Below are 20,067 nucleotides of genomic sequence, written 5' to 3'. Positions count from 1 at the left end.
TGTATTGAATGCCATGTTTTCCAAAAATGGAAGTGGCTGCAAAAAGAAAGAAAGGAAGGAAGAAAGAAAGAAAGAAAGAAAGAAAGAAAGAAAGAAAGAAAGAAAGAAAGAAAGAAAGAAAGAAAGAAAGAAAGAAAGAAAGAAAGAAAGAAAGAAAGAAAGAAAGAAAGAAAGAAAGAAAGAAAGAAAGAGTGAGAAAGAAAATTCTCTGATACAGAAAATATTGAATTGTGAACCCACAGCAACGGATTGGTTCTTCCTTCAAACTGAAAGCCATCTCCAGATTGGTCCCACTCCTTTTCCTGTTATGAGGGTAATAAAGATATTTGGGCACTCAAAAAAAACAGAAAGAGCCTCATTTCACCAGTTAAAATGTCCACTACAGCAGGCCACACTCTCATCCCATTTCCCGCTGTCCATCAGCAGCTGGAACCCCCCCCCCGCCCCCCTCCACCCCCCGCTTCATCTCAACTCCGGCTAAGGGCCTCCTTAGCCCCTGGGTACCCGAGTCCTCTTGAGGCCACATTGCTCTTTAGGGCTTGCTGCCTTGGAGGAATTCCAGAGTGAGTCCCTCAAGCACAGTCCCCAGAGCACAGCCCCCAGAGCACAGCCCCCAGAAGAGCCCCTAGAACATGCCCCTGAAGCTTGCCTGCGCGCTTGCTGGCATGAGCATGTAGCTCATCCCTGAATCCCTTCCCTGTTCTCCTGCTACCTCAGACCCTTCAAGCTACAGCTGCTCCCCTTCAGAGTTTGTGGGCCTAGAGCCAACACTGGCACCATAGTTCCCAAATTCGGGGGGCTCAGCATGGTTAATTTTATATGTATACTTGGCTGGATAAAGAATGCACAGTAAGCTGGTCGAACATTATTTTGGGGCACGTCTGTAAGGAGTTTTCCAGAGAATTTGGTTCTTACCTCAGGAAATTGGGTGTAGAATGAAGGCAGGCATTGTCCAATCCCTGAGGGCCAGGGATGAAACAAAAAGCAAACAAAGGGTTGATCCCTCCCGAATTCAAACTCTCCCTCTCTCTCTGTCTCTCTCTGTCTCTCTGTCTCTCTGTCCCTCTCTGTCTCTCTGTCTCTCTCTGTCTCTCTCTCTCTCTCACACACACACACACACACACACACACACAAACACACACACACACACTCCCATACTTAGGATTCAAGTTATGATGCCACAGGCTTCCCTGTCCCTTCAGTCGCCAGCCAGCACACGACAGAACATCTCAGTGTTGGCAATCACCAGCCAAGCTCCTTTCCTGGCTCTCCATCTCTCCCTGTGTCTCTGTCTATGACCTGCCACTTCTCTGAAGAATTCTAACTGACATACCTCTGACAGACTCTCGCCAGGCAGGAGGCTGGGACAAACACCCCAGCACCCTCACACTTCCCAATGGGGGACCCGTCCCTTGGCCTCTGCCCTGTCCCTACTGTGGGTCAGAGTCTGGCTAAAGTCTCTGGCCCTGTTGCCTGGCAGTGTCCCAGCTGCTGGTCTAGAGCCCCCTGTGGAGTGGAGGCCACTCAGCATTGCTTGAGAGCTTCTCGGCCTGGCAGCCCAACCAGACCGAGATGCAGAGAGTGGTCTGGCACTGAGTCCTCTCCCCTTCAAGGACATGGGTGGCCATTTTCCTTCAGAGATGAGGCAGCTGAAGACCCAAAGCAAAGGCTCAACACTGGTCAGTGGTGGCTCTGAGACAGAACAGCCTTGCTCCCTACCTTGCCACTAACCAGGGTGGTCCTAAGGCGGCCATGAAAAATGGATGCTGACCAGTGGACAGTGTGTCACCATCTGCCCTGAGGGAAGGCGTGCCGGTGGCTGTTCGTGGGAAATGACAATCTGCATAAAGGACAGGCTCACATCACCTGCTTGGCAGACACACGTTGTGTGACCACTGCGTCCTAACCTCTGGCCATGTGGAGATCAGGTGACCAAAACTGGCCACGCACAGGGCATGATGGGAGTCATTATTGTCCATTGACTGAGCCAAGTTCTCAGGCTACCTCGACCTTCTGTCCCAGGGCAGAGGCACCCACGGAGTAACGCCAGCACCTGGGAAGTCACTGGCCACCAGGGGGGACACTTAGTATTTGGAATATGACTGAGGGGCTCTCTGTTCTTTCCCACCAACACAGACCCCTCATGGGTGAGACCCACTCACATAGCCTCTGGCTTTGGACCGTGCCTGGCCTGTGCCCTCAGCCCATGCCTCAGCCTTTCGGAGCCCTGAGCCTCCACTCCCCCGTGTGCGTGAGACCTTTGTGAGCCTGAGGGGGTGCAGGAGTGAGGCTCACTCCAAGGACCTGGTAGAGTCCAGGGGCAGAAAACATGATCTTCAAGGGTCTTGTCATCCTGAGGCTCTGGAATCCACAACTCCTGGGCACCTGCAAATTCAGAGGCTGGCACAACCGAGACTGCAGTGTGCCAGGGCACCAAAGGACACCTGGGCAAACCCCTCTCTCCCGCTGAGCCAATAACGGAAGGTCAGCTCCAAGGCCTACGCTCTCCTGGGGGCAGGACACCTCCCCCAAAATGATGCCACCTAGCCGAGCTCACATGCTGTCCCCCGCTGCTAGGAGGAACCTCGAAAACCTCAGGGAGGATCGGCCAGCAGGCAGGTGGGGAAAGGGTCTGCCAGCCAGGGTTCCCCACACTGGACGTGGGAAGCACTGACCATGCCCCTCTTTGTCCTGATGCAGGAGCCGTCCTCTCTCCGCCTCTCTGCCCAGCCCACTTCAGGGGCTCTTCCTGGCCCCTCCCTGCGAGAGTGCCCAGATCTCACAGCCCGTGGCCCTGCTCTGCACCCCCCTACCAGCGTAGACTCCCACCTCTGCGGTCCAAAACCTTCCCAGCAGAAAAAACTCCCTACTTCCCTCACCCCCTCCAGAACCACTTCCCTCCCCAGCAGAAGCCCCAGCCTTACTCACTTAACCCTTGGCATGAAATCCCACCTCAGGGCCAGAAGGGTGGTACAGTGGGCAAAGCACTCACTGTGCATGCGCCTGACCCCAGTTCAGTCCTCAAGCACTGCCAGGAGTGATGCCTGAGCACAGAACTAAAGTGAACCCTGGGCATGGGCCCTGGGGTGGCCCCCAAACAAACAAAATGCCCTCCTCAAAACCCAGGGCTCTGCATTGACACGGGGACTGCTGAGCACCCCCGTCTCGGCAGCCCACAGGCCCCGGGAGTGGCCTGGCACATGAGATGTGGCTGCCGGCTACCCATGGCAGCGACAAGCGAGTGGACAGACGCACAGACACGCAGCAGAGTGTGCCAGCACTGTGTGCTGTGTGCCTCACTCTCGTTCCTGAAGGAGCCGGGTGACCACCGGGCCCCTGCGATGCCAGGTGTTCCGGGGTGACAATGCTGCCCTAAGCAAGATGGAAATGAGGAGGAATCCGAGGCTGGGTAGGAAAGGCCCAGGGACACGAGGGGAACTGGCCGCGGCCACCTGCCTTGCCAGAAAGTCCCTGGCACAAGAATGAGACGTGGGTGGGAAGATGAGCTTGGACTGGTCTGGGAACTCAGAGGGGCCCATTGCAGGTCCCACAGGGCACAGCCAAGGGGCAGAGAGGGCACCCCGCTCCCCCACCTGCCCTCTCTCACCTCCAGATTTGCTTCCACGATAGGCCTTTGCCCACCAGCAGGCACTCGGGGGCGGGAAGTGGCATTTGGTGGCGCCCTGATCAGGGGCGAGGAGACTGCCGCTTCCCAAATTGGTTTTCCGACAGTAAATTATAATTGCCCTGAGTGCACTAGAAGGCGAGGACCGAGATTAATTGCGGCTCCGCGTCCTACGGCGCTGAACTTTAAGCACAGCGTGGCGTGCGGGTTGTTAATAAAGAGGAAGGTCTGCAAGGACTTTTCAGATGAGCAAATTAGAAAAAGAAAAACAATTTGAGTTGACTTCGGCATCTGCCCAAGGGGACCCTGCGGGCCAGAAAGGATGCACCCCAGCTTTCTGGGACGCCTGCAAGGGGGGGGGCGTGCTCAGGAGCATGAAGTCAGGCACTGGTGGTCTCCAGCCATCGGCCTGAGAATGGAGCTCAGAGCCCATAGCAGGCGGCCAGCACAGGACTCAAAGACCAGGTCGCAAACTCAGCTGGCAGCCGTGTCTCGGGGGTTAAGCCACAGATGGGCTCACAGGAAGGGATACAGCTGGGGGACACCGGCAGCATGGACCCTGGAGGGTGACCTCAGTTCAGCCCCAGACAGCCACTACTACTCCAGGTAGATGATGTTGGACCTTCAAGAGCACAACTGCCCCTTCCACCAAACTGCCCTCCTTGGACGGCTGGAGGCGTTTCGTTTCCAGTCTGCTCCATGGGAGCAAAGAAAGTAGATGATTGCTCTGCCCCTAAGACACAAAAATATTCATGCCAAGTTTTTATTTTGGGGGTCTTTGCAGCCACCTCCAGCAGTGCTTTGGGGCTTCCTCCTGGCTGTCCACTCAGGGATCACTCCCGGCGGGCTCAGAGGGCCCTGAGGGGTGTCGGGATCAAACTCGGGTCAGTTGTTTGTAAAGCAAGTTCCCTATATGCTCTACTACCTTTTCAACCCCAAAAAATATTTATTTGAAAGGATCTAAGACCCCTATGTTCATTGCTGTTAGTACAATAACCAAGATAGAGAAAATACCCAAATATCCAACTACAAATGAAGAGATCAAGAGATTTTGGTGTACATATGTATACATATATATAATACATATATACTATATATACCACAATACTATATAAATATACAATGGAATACAATGCAGCTCTAAGAAAGGAAAATTTGCAGCAACGTGGATGGAATTGGAGTATAGCATGCTGAGTGAAGTCAGAAGGAAGAATAGATAAAGAATGGTCCCTCTCACGTGTGGGGCTCAAAGATACACAACAGGTAATAACAAAGGGCCAAAGGCAACACGGGAGAACTAATTCACACAGTGGAGCTGGGGAGGGGGCAGGAGATTAAAAGGGGGTTGGTGTTGGGGGTCCCTGGGTGGGGGAACTGTGGTGATGGGCCTGCTATTGGAATTATAGCATGAAAAACTGTCCTTAACAATTTTGGAAATCACAGGACTTCAATCAAAACATTAAAATAGGGGCTGGAGTAATAGTACAGCGGGTAGGGCGTTTGCCTTGCACGCGGCCGACCCAGGTTTGATTCCCAGCATCCCATATGGTCCCCTGAGCACCGCCAGGAGTAATTCCTGAGTGTAGAGCCATTGCTGGGTGTGACCCAAAAAGCAAAAAATAAAAAAAAAAAACATTAAAATAAAATAAAAGCCAGAGATAAACCTTCTAAATAAATAAATGGACTTTTATTGACTGAAATGTGGCCCAGGGCCACCATTTTGAAAGCTCACAGGGTCTGTGTCATCCCTCAGGTGAAGACAGGTGGGCCGTCTGCTTGCCTGGCCTGGCTCCTGTCCCTAAAACTCTCAGGAGCCCAGGCCATGGCCATTACCCTGAGCTTTCCTTCCATCTCCCAGTCAATGTGGAGCCTTGGCAGGCAGAGACCATGCTCTGTGCACAGAGCGGCTGAGAAAGTTCAGCCTGACTCTTCCAGCCTGCATCCTCCTTTAACACATACTGCTCCTCTCTGCCTCCTCTCACGTCTGTCTTCCTAGCAAGTTTCACTCAAGAAGAACTACCTTCTTGTCTCACAGAAGGGAAGGAAAGAAGGAAGGAAGGAAGGAAGGAAGGGAGGGAGGAAGGAAGGAAGGAAGGAAGGAAGGAAGGAAGGAAGGAAGGAAGGAAGGAAGGAAGGAAGGAAGGAAGGAAGGAAGGAAGGGAGGGAGGGAGGGAGGGAGGGAGGGAGGAAGGAAGGAAGGAAGGAAGGAAGGAAGGAAGGAAGGGAGGGAGGGAGGGAGGGAGGGAGGGAGGGAGGGAGGGAGGGAGGGAGGGAGGGTGGGCTAGAGGGAAGGAAGGAGGGAGGGATGGTGGTAGGGAAGAAAGGAAGGAGAGTAAGAAAAAGATGGAAAGCGCCCCAGGAGGGGCTCCCGCACGGCCGGGCAGCTGGTGGCTGGCGTGCCTTGGGCCATCCTGCGGTTTCCTCTCTGCCTTCTCCTCCCGTCTTGCACGCATGACTCATCGTGTCATCCAGCCCAGGCCGCGCTTCCCGTTTCCCTGGCCGGGTTTCCAGATTCCGAAACCAAGAGCGGCTCAGAGGACAGTTAGAGGCCGAGGGCTGGCACAGGGGCTGCCGGCAGTGGGGGTCTGCCAGGTGTGAGGCAGCGTGTGGTGTGCGTGTCTGCCTGCACCCCTCTGCCCCTCTAGCACAGCCCCCACTCTGGGGGCCAGGCCTGGGTCACCTCGTGCAGCCCTTGTGCTTGCCGCTGAAAGCTCCCCCCAAATCCCGCTCCCCCAGAGAAGGCCTGAGACTTGACTGTATGAAACATGGAGTCAATTTTCTATTTTTTTGTTTGGATGGTTGGTTATTCCTCACCCTGCACTGAGGTATCACTCCTGGAGGTGTTCAGGGACCATATGGGATGTCAGGAATCCAACCCAGATCAGTGGCGTGCTAGGCAAGCGCCTACCCACTGTACCCAGCCCCTTATTTTTTAAAAAAATGTGCTTTGGCACCAGATTCCAGAGTTACCTCGTCTCTACTGCCATGTTCTTGGGAACGCCGACTCCACTAAGGCAGGGTGACAACCCACCAAACCCGGGCAGCTGCTCACTGAGACGGTGACATTTGTTATCTGTTATCTAGAGACAAGGCAGAGACTGGAGGGAACAATATATTCATTCTGGCTGGCTTCCTTTCCTTTATACCAGCTGGAAACTCAGAATGGGATGGCCCAATAGGAAAGGAGGCAGACAAGGAGAGAACTAATAGACTTGCTCACTAGGCCTTCCCCACCACCCTAGGCATGGTGTACAGGACCCAGCTTACAAACACGGAGACACGCACAGAAAGAACAGGTAGGTGTCATAACTTAATACTGCAGGAAAATTCTGGAACTTCAGGCATCATTGCATATAAATCTAAAACTATATTTAGTTTCTCTTAGCTTTTTTTAAGGAAATATAAACAAGATTCAAAGCCGGGGTAAAAAAAAAACACAGTTGTCAAAAATTCTTTGTCAGCCTTGTAAAAGACTGATTTTCCTGGGAGTTCAAGCCAACCCTTCTCCAGGATATTCTTCCTCAGTTCTTATAGCAACATGCGGTTTCTAACGGCATATATCCCCAAGTACAAACACAAGATTCTCTCCCCTTTTATATTAAAGGGCAGCTATTCCAGATGTTGTTCTGTTTGATTTTTACATTTTAAAATCGTTTTAGACTCACATAGAAGTTGCAGTAATAGTACAGAGAACTCTCAAATACCCCTCTGCCTATTTTCCCAAATGCCAACACCTTAAAAACTACAGTACACCTCTCCCCGCTCCTACGAGGCCCCGAGTTGCCGCCCACAAAGGGCTCCTGGCTCCTGAACAGCCGTGATCCCAGAGGCACACAGACCAACCTCAGAGCCAAGTGGCTTTTGGCAGAAATGTATCTGGACTGAGCATTAAACTACGGCGCCATGCCACCCCTGGTGGGGAAGGTGTTTGTCCCTCCCGCCTTTTCTCCCCAGCAGTGCAGTGGCCACCACCTTTGCAGAGCCTATTGGACAGCCAGGTATGAGACTGCAGTGACATGACACGTGGGGCCTCACGGGATGGGGGGGTGCAACCGGCCCCCCTTCCTGTCCTGACAAGGAGTTTCTGCCTACAAATGGTTCCTGGCTCCCAGAGGCACACAAACCAATCTTGGAACCCGGAGGCTTTTGACAGAAATCCCTCCAGACTTATTACTAAAATATCAGAAATCCAAAATGCATGGCTGCTCTGCAGCTGCATGACATCATATGCTCTTCATAATCAGCAAGAGAAAACAAATTAATGATGCTTTTTCAGCAGGTCTGATTGCTGGGGGAAATTCCAAATAATAATGGTGGGTTTTTTGTCAAAATGTTGAATGTGATCGAAGTGGAGAGAGAGCAAAGTGGAAATCATCTGCCACATAGGTAGAAGGGGGGTGGGAGGGGGGTATACTGGGATTCTTGGTGGTGGAACATGTGCACTGGTGAAGGGATGGGTGCTTGATCGTTGTATGACCGAGACTTAAACTGGAAAGCTTTGTAACTGTTCTCCTAGTGATTCAAAAAATAAAAATTTAAAAGAAATTTTAAAAACCGACAATACAACTAGCACACCAAAATGATGATTGTGTGCACAATAAATAAGCAAGCCTTTTCTCAGCTCTCACCAGATATGCTACACACACTAGCGTTTTAGGATCTGAGCAAATGCCTCTGTGAAGTTCTATCCTGGGTGCAGACTTGGTCGGCTGCCATCTTACTCAGGGTTCTGGCCCCTTCCATCTGCACAAACAACTCTGCCTGCTACTAGTTCACAGTCAGGCTCCTCCCCTTGGAACAGACAACCTCTGGGGTGTTCCCCATTGCTGCATCTTGCCACTTTGAGAATAATAAATAATGAACGGAATAACACCTGTATGGGACCTTTAAGACAGCTCTATCCCATTCTGCACGGGGCCCTCAAGATCCCTACAGCAAATTGCATGTCTCCGTAGTTGAGTCTCTCGAATTCTGATATATGAGTGCAGTCGTTCTTCTGGTCGCCTGTTGGCAGACCTCCGCTCTGTGGCCATTCCTTAGCTGATTTAGAGGGTTAAGAGCATTTGTGTCTAGCAGAAGTCTTCCTTGGGTGACTTCCCCAGGGTCGCAGTGGCCAGCGGTGCAGCTCCCGCCTGCATATCTGTGCCAAACGGGCTCTTCTCTTCTGCTCCCCCTTCCCCAAAGCCGGCTAGAACTTGCAGCTTGCATCCTCATTGGCTCCCACTGTCTACCTATTTCTAATTTAAGCTGCTGGTAAGTCTGTGGTGATATTTCTTTTCTTTTCTCTTCTCTTCTTTTCTTTTCTTTTCTTTCCTTTTCTTTTCTTTTCTTTTCTTTTCTTTTCTGCTTTTTGGGTCACACCCAGCAATGCACAGGGATTACTCCTGGCTCATGCACTCAGGAATCACTCCTGGCGGTGCTCCGGGGACCACATGGGATGCTGGGAATGTAACTCAGGTTGGCCACATGCAAGGCAAACGCCCTACCCGCTGTGCTATCGCTCCAGCCCCAAGTCTGTGGTGATATTTCACACTGCACCTTTTTTTGCCATTGTTAGCCACTTTTAAATCTTTTTGGAATTAAATCGTCAACACACCAAGGTTCTGGTACTGCTGGGTTTTACATATAGATAAATCATGGAAGCTTTATTTTTTTTTTAATTAAGATTGGTTTACCACTCTTTTTTCTTTTTTTTTTTTTTTACTTAAAATGTTTGGAGCAGGGGCTGGAGTGATAGCACAGCGGGTAGGGCGTTTGCCTTGCAAGCGGCCGACCCGGGTTTGAATCCCAGCATCCCATATGGTCCCCTGAGCACGGTCAGGGGTGGTGGTTCCTGAGTGCACAGCCAGGAGTAATCCCTGTGCATCACCAGGTGCGACCCAAAAAGCAAAAAAAAAAAAAAAAAAGTTTGGAGCTCTTTCTGTTTCAGAATAGAAATCAAATCTTTTTTATCAGTGGCATTATCCTCCCAAGTATGAATAAGCATCACAATTACTTCATTGACCCCATAGCCTTTCAGGCTGACCCTTGGGTATCTCCAGTCTCCATTGTCTCGGGTACTGAGCCCCAATTCTCACTGAGCCCCAATTTTCTGTCACCACAATTGAACAGCACATGAATAGGAAAAGGATTCTCCAGCTGCATCTGAACCTTTCCAGCCAAGGGTTCTGTTAGCGATTGCAAGCGAAAGAACCTGACTTAAAGCAACTTTAATTTTTAAATGGTGTATGTGTGCATGTGTGTATATGTGGTGTGTGCATGATGTGTGTGCATGTGTGGAATATATGCACATACGTAGTGTGTGCATGTGAGTATGGAGTACATTGGTGTGTACGCATATGTACATCTGTATGTGCTGTGTAATATATGGTGCATGTGTATGTGTGTATATTGGTGTACATATGTGTACAGGATATGTACATGTGTATGGTGTGTGCAATGTTTGTGTATATGATGTGTGCGTGTGAGTGTGGAGTGTACGAGGTGTGTGCAGGGGTGTGTTTATGCATTTGTGTACATGTTTGTAGCATTGTATGATGTGTGTATATGTGCAATATGTGGCATGTTTATGTATGTATGTGCATGTGTGTACTGTGTGAATATGTGTGCTGTGTGCTTATATGTATTGTGTGTGGCACGTATATATGTGCATTGTATGGTGTGTGCATGTGTATAGACGTGTTTTGTGTGCATATGTGCACTGTATGTGGTATGTGTATACCTGTGCAAGTGTGTGGTACATGCACACGCGGGGTGTGTGTGCCTGTGTGCATCTGTACTTGCATGTGTAATGTGGGGGGTATACATATGTATACATATGGGTATACATGTGTAAGGGCTGTGTACATGTGTGTGGTATGTGAGTGTATGTGGTGTAGGTCTGTAAGTGTGTAGTGTATGTGGTATGTGAATGTGTGTTCATTTGTATGCATGTGTGTAATATTGTGATGTGTGTATGTATACTGTGTATGGCATATGTAGGTTGGTGCATGTGTGTGGTATGTGCCTGTGGTGTGTGTGCATGTGTGCATCTATATCTGCGTGTGTGATGGAGCATATGTATGCATGTATTTAGGTATACATGGGTGAATGAGGTGTGTGCATGTATATGCATGTGAATGTGGAGTATATGAGTATTGTGTGTGTTTATGCATGCATATGTGATATATGTACATGTGTGTATGTGTGTTACAGAGTTTTTGCATGTGTGGTGTCAGCGTGTATATAGCGTATGTGGTGTGTGCTTGTGTGTGTCTGTGTGTGCATTTGTGTGCATGTGTGTAGCCCTGAATGGTGTGATGGTGCGTGGGTGCATCGTAGGTTGCTGTGCTAACAGCCAGGCTGCAGGAAGAGTGGAGGCAGAGACCCGAGCGGGATCTCGGATGGCGCCCACCGCCATCCGAGTGGCTCTCTCCGGAGGGGAGACCCGATTCAGCTCCTGAGACTCACGCCTGGCAGCCCCCGTGCCCTGGGAAACTGCCTCTCTTTGCCAGATCTGAATCAAAGGTGCAGAAAGGGCGCAGCCCAGCCAGAGGGCAGCTCTAGTGCAGCTCCGGCCTGTCGGGTGCACGAGGCCGTGTCTGAGCAGAGCGTCACTGCCAGTGAGCCACACACACAGAGACCCCGCCCCCCCAGCGACTGCAGCTGGGTTCATGCCGCATCTCCGGACACCAGCAGCCACCCTCCGCGCACACTGGCTGCTCCAGGCATGCGGCTGCTCTGAACGAGGCACATATCAATCAGTCGAGCATTCCGGTAAATTGCCTCTTCGTTCTTTGCATGCTGGGGGCGACCCAACATTTAAAATAATGCTGTTAAATTCCTCCCGGAAGCAGCTTTCTTCACCTACATGCTCACAGCAGGGTTTGCTTAAAGCAGGCCATACCTGTAGTCTCAGTTCCTGGGGGAAACCTTTGATTTTCCCGGCAACCCACTGAGCTGGGCAAGGATGTCAGGAGGCCAGCGGTTAATGGCTGTGAAAGCTTCCTGTGACCTGCCAGTGGCACCGAAATGCAGGACCTCACCATGACTATTATGATTATCCTTATTTCATCTCTTCTTTGAAGAGCTTTACGCTGTAATTTTGGGAGTGGAATTGGAGACACCTCTCTAACAGTTCAACCTCCCACTTCTCCAAGGCTCGGCTCTGGGTCTCAGAGCAGCATTTCCCACGGGCCTATTGCTTCAGTTGAACGCAACATAAAGAGATTCCCAGAGCCAGGGGCCTTCTTGGGTGGGAAGAAAGGAGGCTCCGAGCCGGGGGCTTCCTAGGCGACATTTATCCTGTGTCTGAGCTACTTTGTGCCAGAACATATCCTACTAACCCCAAATTTAGGGAGCTGGCTAAGCAGACCCCCGGGGGACCCCACCCCCAACCCCCTCTTTCCCTTCCTTGCAGAGTCCTCCTCCTCTCTCCCAATGACTTCCCCTCCCTTTCCAGTCCACCTCTCTCTGGTCACCATTCTCCCTGCTTCCTTCTGCAGCCTCCCACCCCTGCCCTGCCACCCCGTGCTCGGCGGGGCCACAGGAAAACTAATTCAGTCCTAAAGCCCCCGTCATAAACCGACCTCTCCAGAGGCTCAATCATTTTTATTGCTCTTCAGTGCACATCCTGCCACGGCTCTCTCTGTTTCTCATATTGGCCAGCCTGGAACTCACAGCGCTCTCCACGGATGGGTCTCGTTACAGAGCTGCCAACGGGGCTCTGCCTCTGCACTCTGTGCTTTTCCCCAGCTGATTATCTTGACCCCCACCATGACTTTTGGCAGACAACCCCCAAAAATGCAGCCAGAGTGGAATGCACATGGTAACTGGGACTCCCCTAAGACCTCGCTAGTCAAATCTTTGCATCTTCCCCACTCCCATTGGGCACATGCTTCTGGGAGCCCCAGAAACCATGGCGGAGATGATTCTCATCCCAAACCCCTCACCCAAAGGACAGCTAAGGGGTTCGACTCATTCCAGTGAAGACTGCAGACCAGACTTGAGAGGATTTGAGGTATGTCTGGTGCATAGTACTGTCAGTGAGTGCACAGCAGTGATTGAAAGGAAATGACTTACATTGAAGGGGTAATGTGTCATAATAAATAATAAACAGAGACTGAAGTCAGTGAAGTTGGTGGAATATACACAGGTGACAAGGTCCTTGAGAATATAGATGAAACTGCTGCGGGGGGCCCTGATCACATTCTTACCAGCTGAAGCATGCGTTGAGCTGAGAACCCCTGTGAATTTGACAAATGAAGCAAGGATTCTAATAGAGGCTGGTCTGTGTGCACTTCCCTCCAGTGCCTCGCCTTGGAATAGAATATCACAAAGAGAACAACATAGTGATGCAGTTACTATGGCTTGGATATGAACCAAGGCCTGGTCTAGCCTTAGGAAAGGCCCAGACACCACAGAGAAACTAATCTGCTGAAAAGCTTCAGGTACATGGGTCCTTGTGGCTGAAAACTCCAGGCCTTCTCAAAATTGGGAAACCCTGCTCAGAAAAATATTTGACTTCCCAGTTAGATATTCTGGGTTTTCTGGAGTGTGCGGTCACATTCACGGCCACACCATATCTCCAAATTCTACAACACTGACATCCCAGTGGTGGCATACCAGATTGGGTGGGACATAATGTAAAAGTCGACTCGTGTCAACTAACAAAAAACATTAACACAGAAGGCTTAATTTTCAACAGCACCTTAGTAAAACCTCATACAAAGACTTAATGTCCCCATTGTGAGTACAATAATTTTCACATAAGGAAATATTTTTGATCACTCCTTTGGCCATTTAATGCTAACAAACAATATAAAATTAATTGTTTTGGGCCTGCACTGGGGCAGGCTTGAGGGGTGGCTGGGAAATGGGGACAGTGGCAGAGGGAAGGTGTGAGGGTGATGAGATTGGTGTTGGAATACTGAATGTCTGTGACAAGTCATCATGAACTGTGCAAACCCAGTATTTAAATAAAGTGCTAAATAAAAAGTAAATTAAAGTCTCAGAGAGAAGCTTGGGAGGTCTGTTGTGTGGACAAAGAAGGAAATTAATGTAAGGATGATGGAATATATGAAAACTATGTTCAGCTGACTGGAATCTTTGCATTCAGAAGGATGTCATTTCTCCCCTTGACTTGATCAAAATAAACCTCACTTTTAAATCCATAGTCTTGTAAGTTACTACATATTCCAAGCTAAGCTCACAAATTATTCATCTATAGTTCCACCAATTCTGCTGATTGGCATCACAGCCTTTGGTTGAAAGAATACATCTAGTGGCAGAGGTCCTGTATAAATTTAATGCTTTAGATGCTGGAAACAACTAGAAACCATCTCCTGGAAACAACCCAGACATGCTTGAGATTCACTCACAGCTCTGCATTTAGGGTTCGAGGGACCATGTGGGGTGCCAGGGACTGAACCCAGGCCAGGAGTGTGAGAGGCAAGTGGCCTGCCCACTATACTATCCCTCCAGCCCCAGAAAATTATGTTTATTCTTTCTTAAGCCTATTCTCCTCCCCCTGTTCTCCCAACTACAAAACAACTGATACATTAAAAACACTTAAAACTTAAATTATTGTTTAATTAGAAATATAAATATGTTTTCATGAAAATGGGTCAAATTGCTAAAGCAAATCCTCCTCCCTATTTACAGTCAGGCACTGAATGCAGTTTCTAAGTTGGGCATAAAGAAGAGGAGAGGGGAGGGGAGGGGAGGGGAGGGGAGGGGAGGGGAGGGGAGGGGAGGGGAGGGGAGGGGAGGGGAGGGGAGGAGAGGAGAGGAGAGGAGAGGAGAGGAGAGGAGAGGAGAGGAGAGGAGAGGGGAGGGGAGGGGAGGGGAGGGGAGGGGAGGGGAGGGGAGGGGAGGGGAGGGGAGGAGAGGAGAGGAGAGGAGAGGAGAGGAGAGGAGAGGAGAGGAGAGGAGAGGAGAGGAGAGGAGAGGAGAGGAGAGGAGGGAAGGGGAGGGGAGAAGGAGGGGAAGGGGAGGGGAGGGAAGGACACGGGAGGGGAGGGGAGGAGATCTTTATCTTCCCGTCAAAATAAAGAAACCACCCCAAATTTGCTCGGACCATTGAAACAACTAAGGAAGAGGCAAAATGTATGAAACAACAGTTGCCAAGACATGGGACAGGCACAAAAACCAGTGCTCCGTACCTGAGAGAAGCAAGTGAGATGAGACGTATAATTACTGGCAGAGTTTCCAGGTGTCACCTCAAACAGGTGCCCATATGTGTCCCCAGGGGGCAGTACCCCACGCTGTCAAATAGTCTTCAAAAGGGTTCATTTGCAAGTAGGGGGACAAAATAAATTCAAGATTAAATACCCCTCTGCTTAGGCCTAACAAAGCTTAACGGCAAGACAAGGGATTACATTTTTAAGAAGCTTAGTTAAGCATCCTGAATAGGTCTTAATGATATAATTTGTCCATAGGCACATTGAAACAGTGACTATAATTGTGTTCCCTCTGTTCAAAAAGTTGGAAGAGTTCTGGAGACTGAGTAAATAAAAAAAATAAAGGGCCATAGAAATAGTGCGGGAGGTAAAGACTGGGCATTCTGGCCACGACCTTGTTCACCCCAATCCCACACAGTCCCTGGGCACTGTGAGGGGTCACTGTTGAGTAGCCCCTGAGTACTGGGTGTGGTCCCAAAACAAAAATCGAACAACAGCAAAAAGACCAAAATGAGCATACCTAGAAATGAAAACTACAGTCTCAGATGAAAAACATGCCAGATAAAATTAAAAACAGATACATAATAACAGAAAAATAAGATTCAAAAATGTTACTAAAGAAACAGATTCAAACCGATTGATCAACAATTATAAGAGACAGTTGCTATCTCTCACCACCTTTTCCCAGGACTCAGACTCTGGTATTCTGAGAACAGTTGCACAGTTAGTGAGTATGCTTAAAATCTTTTTCCTTAAAGTAATTCCAGTTGCCTTTCTGTGGCAGCTAAATATCACATGCTTGATGTCTCTTTGAAAATGAAATGTTATGAGTCGTTTTCTTGAATGTTGGTTTCTTATTTAGTAATTGGCTTATAACCCTAAAGCAAGTCTATCAATGTCATTACCTCATCAAGTTCTGAAAAAGCTGGTATGAAGAAGTTGTAACTAGATTCTGTGTATTTCAAAAGCATAACTAATTATACGATGACACGGAAAATAAAAGTATGTTTAAAAATCTTGAAAAAAAATGTTACTAAATATGCATAATATCTATATGCACAAGAAATCATATAAAATTAAACATTAAGAATAAAACCAAAAATGAAGTATGACTGCTGTGGAATGAATGTATATAATACAGTAGGTATGTAAATGTTGGTTAAAAAATAAGTAAGACTTTTTTTATTAATAAAAACTTTCCTAAATTTGTTTTTAAGAACTACAAACACATACACACACACACACACACATGCACACGCTCACACCCACACAAACCTTGACTACAAGAACCATGAATAAAGGTTCATCATGCCTCATTGTAATAGTTTTTCAAAATAAACCAATGAGAGTCAAAGAGACAACACAACATTCATAGTGCTGAAAGAGAAGAGCTGCCAGTCTCTAATTCTATACCCAGAAAAATTGCTCTTCCATCATAAAGATCAATAATGTCTTGCCAAAACGAAGGCTTCAGTCCAGAGCAATAGTACAGTGGGTAGGTATCTGCTTTGCATGCAACCAATCCAGTTCAACCTTCAGTGGCCCATGTAGTCCCTGAGCCCAGCCAGGAGTGATCCCTGAGCACTGAGCCGGGAGCAACCAGTGAACATCTCTGGGTGTGGCTCCAAAACCAAACAAAGACTTTCCAGATGAATAAAAAGTGAAATAGTTTATCACAAAATACTACAAGAGATGGGAAAGACAAAATGGAAGGGAAGTGATGGCCTGGAAAGGCCTGGAACCCCCACAAGGAGGGGAAGCCTTTGAAAGGACGACTGTCAGCATAGGCATGAACGATGTTTCCTTTTATTTTAATCTACTTTAAAGATTCAAGACTCACAAATGAATCTCGAGGAGAGCAGTGTGGCGCTGAGATGCCTCCCCACCCCGCACCAGGCTGATTTCACCAGGGCACCTTGGAGGGGGACAGGTATGTCCCTCCGCTTGCCCCAAATGAACCCAGGCAGCCACAACCCTCCAGAACCCAATCACCACCACGCTCACAGGTGACCTTCACAGGCTGGCCCCAGGCCCCCTACACGTGAGAATGAACCTGCTGAAAAACCCAGGTATCTGGGGCCAGTGACCAAAAATTCCAGGCTTCACAGAATCAGGAATGGGCAATCTCCCGGCCCCCCACCCCCACCCCATGGCCTCACCTTCCCAGTTCCTGGCAGTCACGCCCACTAACTGCGTTTGGGCACCATTTAAGCTCATTAATGACCCATGATCCAGAGACTCACAAATGAGTCTCGGAAGAGAGCAGCACACTGCAGAGGTGACTCCGAATCCCAATTTAAAAAAAATTAGAATTCCAAGAGCACGTGGCCACAAAAGTGTCCGTGCACCATCTCCTACTATTCATAACAAGCAATACAAAATAAATTGTTTAGCATCTGCCTGTGGGGCAGGCTGGAGTGGTGGTGGCAAGATTCAAAACAATGGTGGTGGGAAGGTGCAATGGTGGTGAGACTGGGTTGGAATATTGAATCTAATCAATTATCGTGGACAATTTTTGGAAAATAAAATTGAAAAATCAAAAAAAGATACTTATTCAAAAGAATCTCTTGTAGAACCAATAACATATAAAGAAGATTAAAATATAAAACTACCTCCCAGGCCTGGAGGGAAGGAAGGTCCTCGTGCCTTAAATTGAAATGGTCAAGCATCCAGCAAGGACAGACAGTGAGTCGCAAGTCAAAGGTGCAGTGCACAGACTCTGAGAACAAGACTAAATGCTTCAATAATTAGCTAAATACTTAAATAATTTGCTAACTAATGAAGTGATTGACTAAAAATAAATAAAGTCACATAGTGGAAAAGTCAGTGAAAGATAAAGCGATGATGGGGATGATGGGAAGTGAAGAAACTCTGCATGGCCATGTGTATACAGGCTCTCGGTGCTGACTGAGCTGTCGGTGTCAGAGTAGGTTCATATGTCAACATTTATCAAGCTGTCATTTGAAATATGTATAGTGGCATAACTGATATGATTATATAGTTGCATCAATTATAGCTCTGCAAACCTGTTTTGAAAAATAGTGACGCAATATAGAGGGTCGTAGTCAAAAACCAAATGAGAAGCATTATAGCAGCATCATAGAACGAACAAACAAATCGTTTGAAACAGCTAAGAGCAGAATAAACGACAGTAACAGATTAATTCCTGTTATCAGGTATGAATTGAGAATGTGCTGCCACTTGTAGACTCAAAGGACCTCATTCACATGCCCTGGACCATTAGGTGGGGACCCAGGCACTCTGCAGCCCACCCGCTTTGAGGCCTTAGGTAAGCAATATCACTCGTTGAGATTATCACAGTGCATGAGAGGAAAAACACACAAAAAAATTAAAAGATATGTAAATGGATTTGGAGGACAACGTTGGCATTAGTTTACGATAGCTAGTGCATTCATAGTAGAAAGCTTACTAAAATAGATAAAATTACAGAAATATAAAACCCCTGGGAAGAGAAATAATGATATTTGCTGAATAAAATGCAACACTGAAGGGCGGGTCTTCAGGCAGGAAGCAGCAGGCGTGAGAGGGAAAAATCAACCTCCAGACACCTCGTTGTGGTGGTGGGCTTGAGGGAGAGGAAGGAAGTTTCCAAGACGGCAGATGGAGGGACCTATGGCTGCATTCTCCTGCTCACAGCGAAACATGGATCATTTGACACAGAAATGCAGCTGAAACCCCACGAACAGAGCTTCCTGCCATGAGGCAGATGAGGAGGGGGGGAACTGGGGACAGACACCTCCCCTGAGAGACCCCGCCACAGGCTGCTGCAAGGGAAGAGGGCTCTGAAGCAGGAGATGGGGGCAGGTTTGCACCAACACCCAGGACCCCAAGAGCCCAGTCCCATAATACAGGTCTAGAACTTGTATCACTTGTCACTTGTCATCCCGTTGATCTTCGATTTGATCCAGCGGGTGTCAGTAACGTCTCCATTCATCCCTGTCAGGTGCTAGTGTAGCCCAATGGTATCTGCTCGCTCCAGGAATATGAAGAGCCTCAAACCATTTGTTCAGGGTTTTGACGAAGAAGTCTGACCATCTCGTGGGTGGGTGGCCACACAGTCTTTTGATGTCCCATGGAATCCAGTCCATAACAGCTCTAGTCCAGCAGTCATCTCTAAATCACATTACATGTCCGGCCCATCTGATTTTCGATACCTTGGAAAATAAGACAGCGTCCCTGATTCTTGATCGTCAATGGAGGTAGGAACTCCGGATCCCATCACTCACTTGAGTGAAACATGATACTCCAAGCATAGCTCTTTCGATTCCTCTTTGGGATACCCAATTCTCATCCTGTTTTCATAGGGCCCAGGTCTCTGAGTGCAGGAAGAACAGTGTAGTCAAAAAGATGTGCCGGGAGCCGGAGGTTCTTCATCCTCTTAACCACTTCTTTGGCACTCTAGAAGGCATTCCACACTGCTCTCTTCCTCCTGAACAGTTCTGGTGCAAAGTCGTTCCTCATGTTGAGTTCTCAACCCAGGTACATATAGCTGCTGCATCCAGAGATGTTCGTTCCATTGAGAGCAAATGGAACTTCAGTGACTAGTTCGTTTTTCATGAACGTTATTTTGATGAGATTCAGCTACAGTCTGACCTTTCCATACTCTCCGTCAAAGTTGGCCAGCATTTATGCCGCTTGGCTAATGTTTGGTGCTATGAGAACGATGTCATCAGCGAAGCAGAGGTGGTATAGTTGCCGACCGTCTATCTTCACTTCCATTCCTTCCCATTCCAGTCATCACATGGGGTTCTTGAAGGTGGCACTGAAGAGTTTTGGTGAAATGGTACCACCCTGCTGAACCCCTCTCTTTACATCAATGATCACTTCCTTGTAGAATGGTGAGATCCTGGTGGTGAATCCATAATACAGCTCATGGAGGACCTTGATGCGCTGAGTTTGAATGCCCTGTTTGGCTGGGGCTTCAATGACCGCTTCAGTCTCAACAGAATCAAAGGCTTTCTTTAAATCGATGAACATTAGACAGAGCGGCATCTTGAACTCTCGCAAAACTTCAATGAGTTTGGTCACTGTGTGGATATGGTCGATTGTGCTGAATCCTTTTTGGAACCCGGCTTGCTCGCATGGTTGTCCTTTGTCTAGTGTTCTGCCTATTCTATTCAGGATGACTCGAGTGAACAACTTGTAGACAACAGTCAACAGGCAGATTGAGTGATAGTTGCCTATGTCATGGATGTCTCCCTTCTTGTACAACAGAAAGGTCCTGCTGGTTTTCCATTAGGATGGAACCCTGCATTCAGACAG

General features: G+C 48.5%; 1 pseudogene; it reads right to left on the bottom strand.

Moving 5' to 3' along the window:
- LOC129403597 (uncharacterized) overlaps positions 1-19,797 on the bottom strand; it is a 53,272-nt pseudogene extending 33,475 nt beyond the window's left edge.
- Positions 19,798-20,067: the final 270 nt, after the last annotated feature.

Source organism: Sorex araneus, chromosome 3, assembly GCF_027595985.1.
Source record: "Sorex araneus isolate mSorAra2 chromosome 3, mSorAra2.pri, whole genome shotgun sequence".
Lineage (NCBI taxonomy): Eukaryota > Metazoa > Chordata > Mammalia > Eulipotyphla > Soricidae > Sorex > Sorex araneus.
Note: the sequence above shows the minus strand (reverse complement) of the source record. Positions and strands in the feature narration are given on the sequence as shown.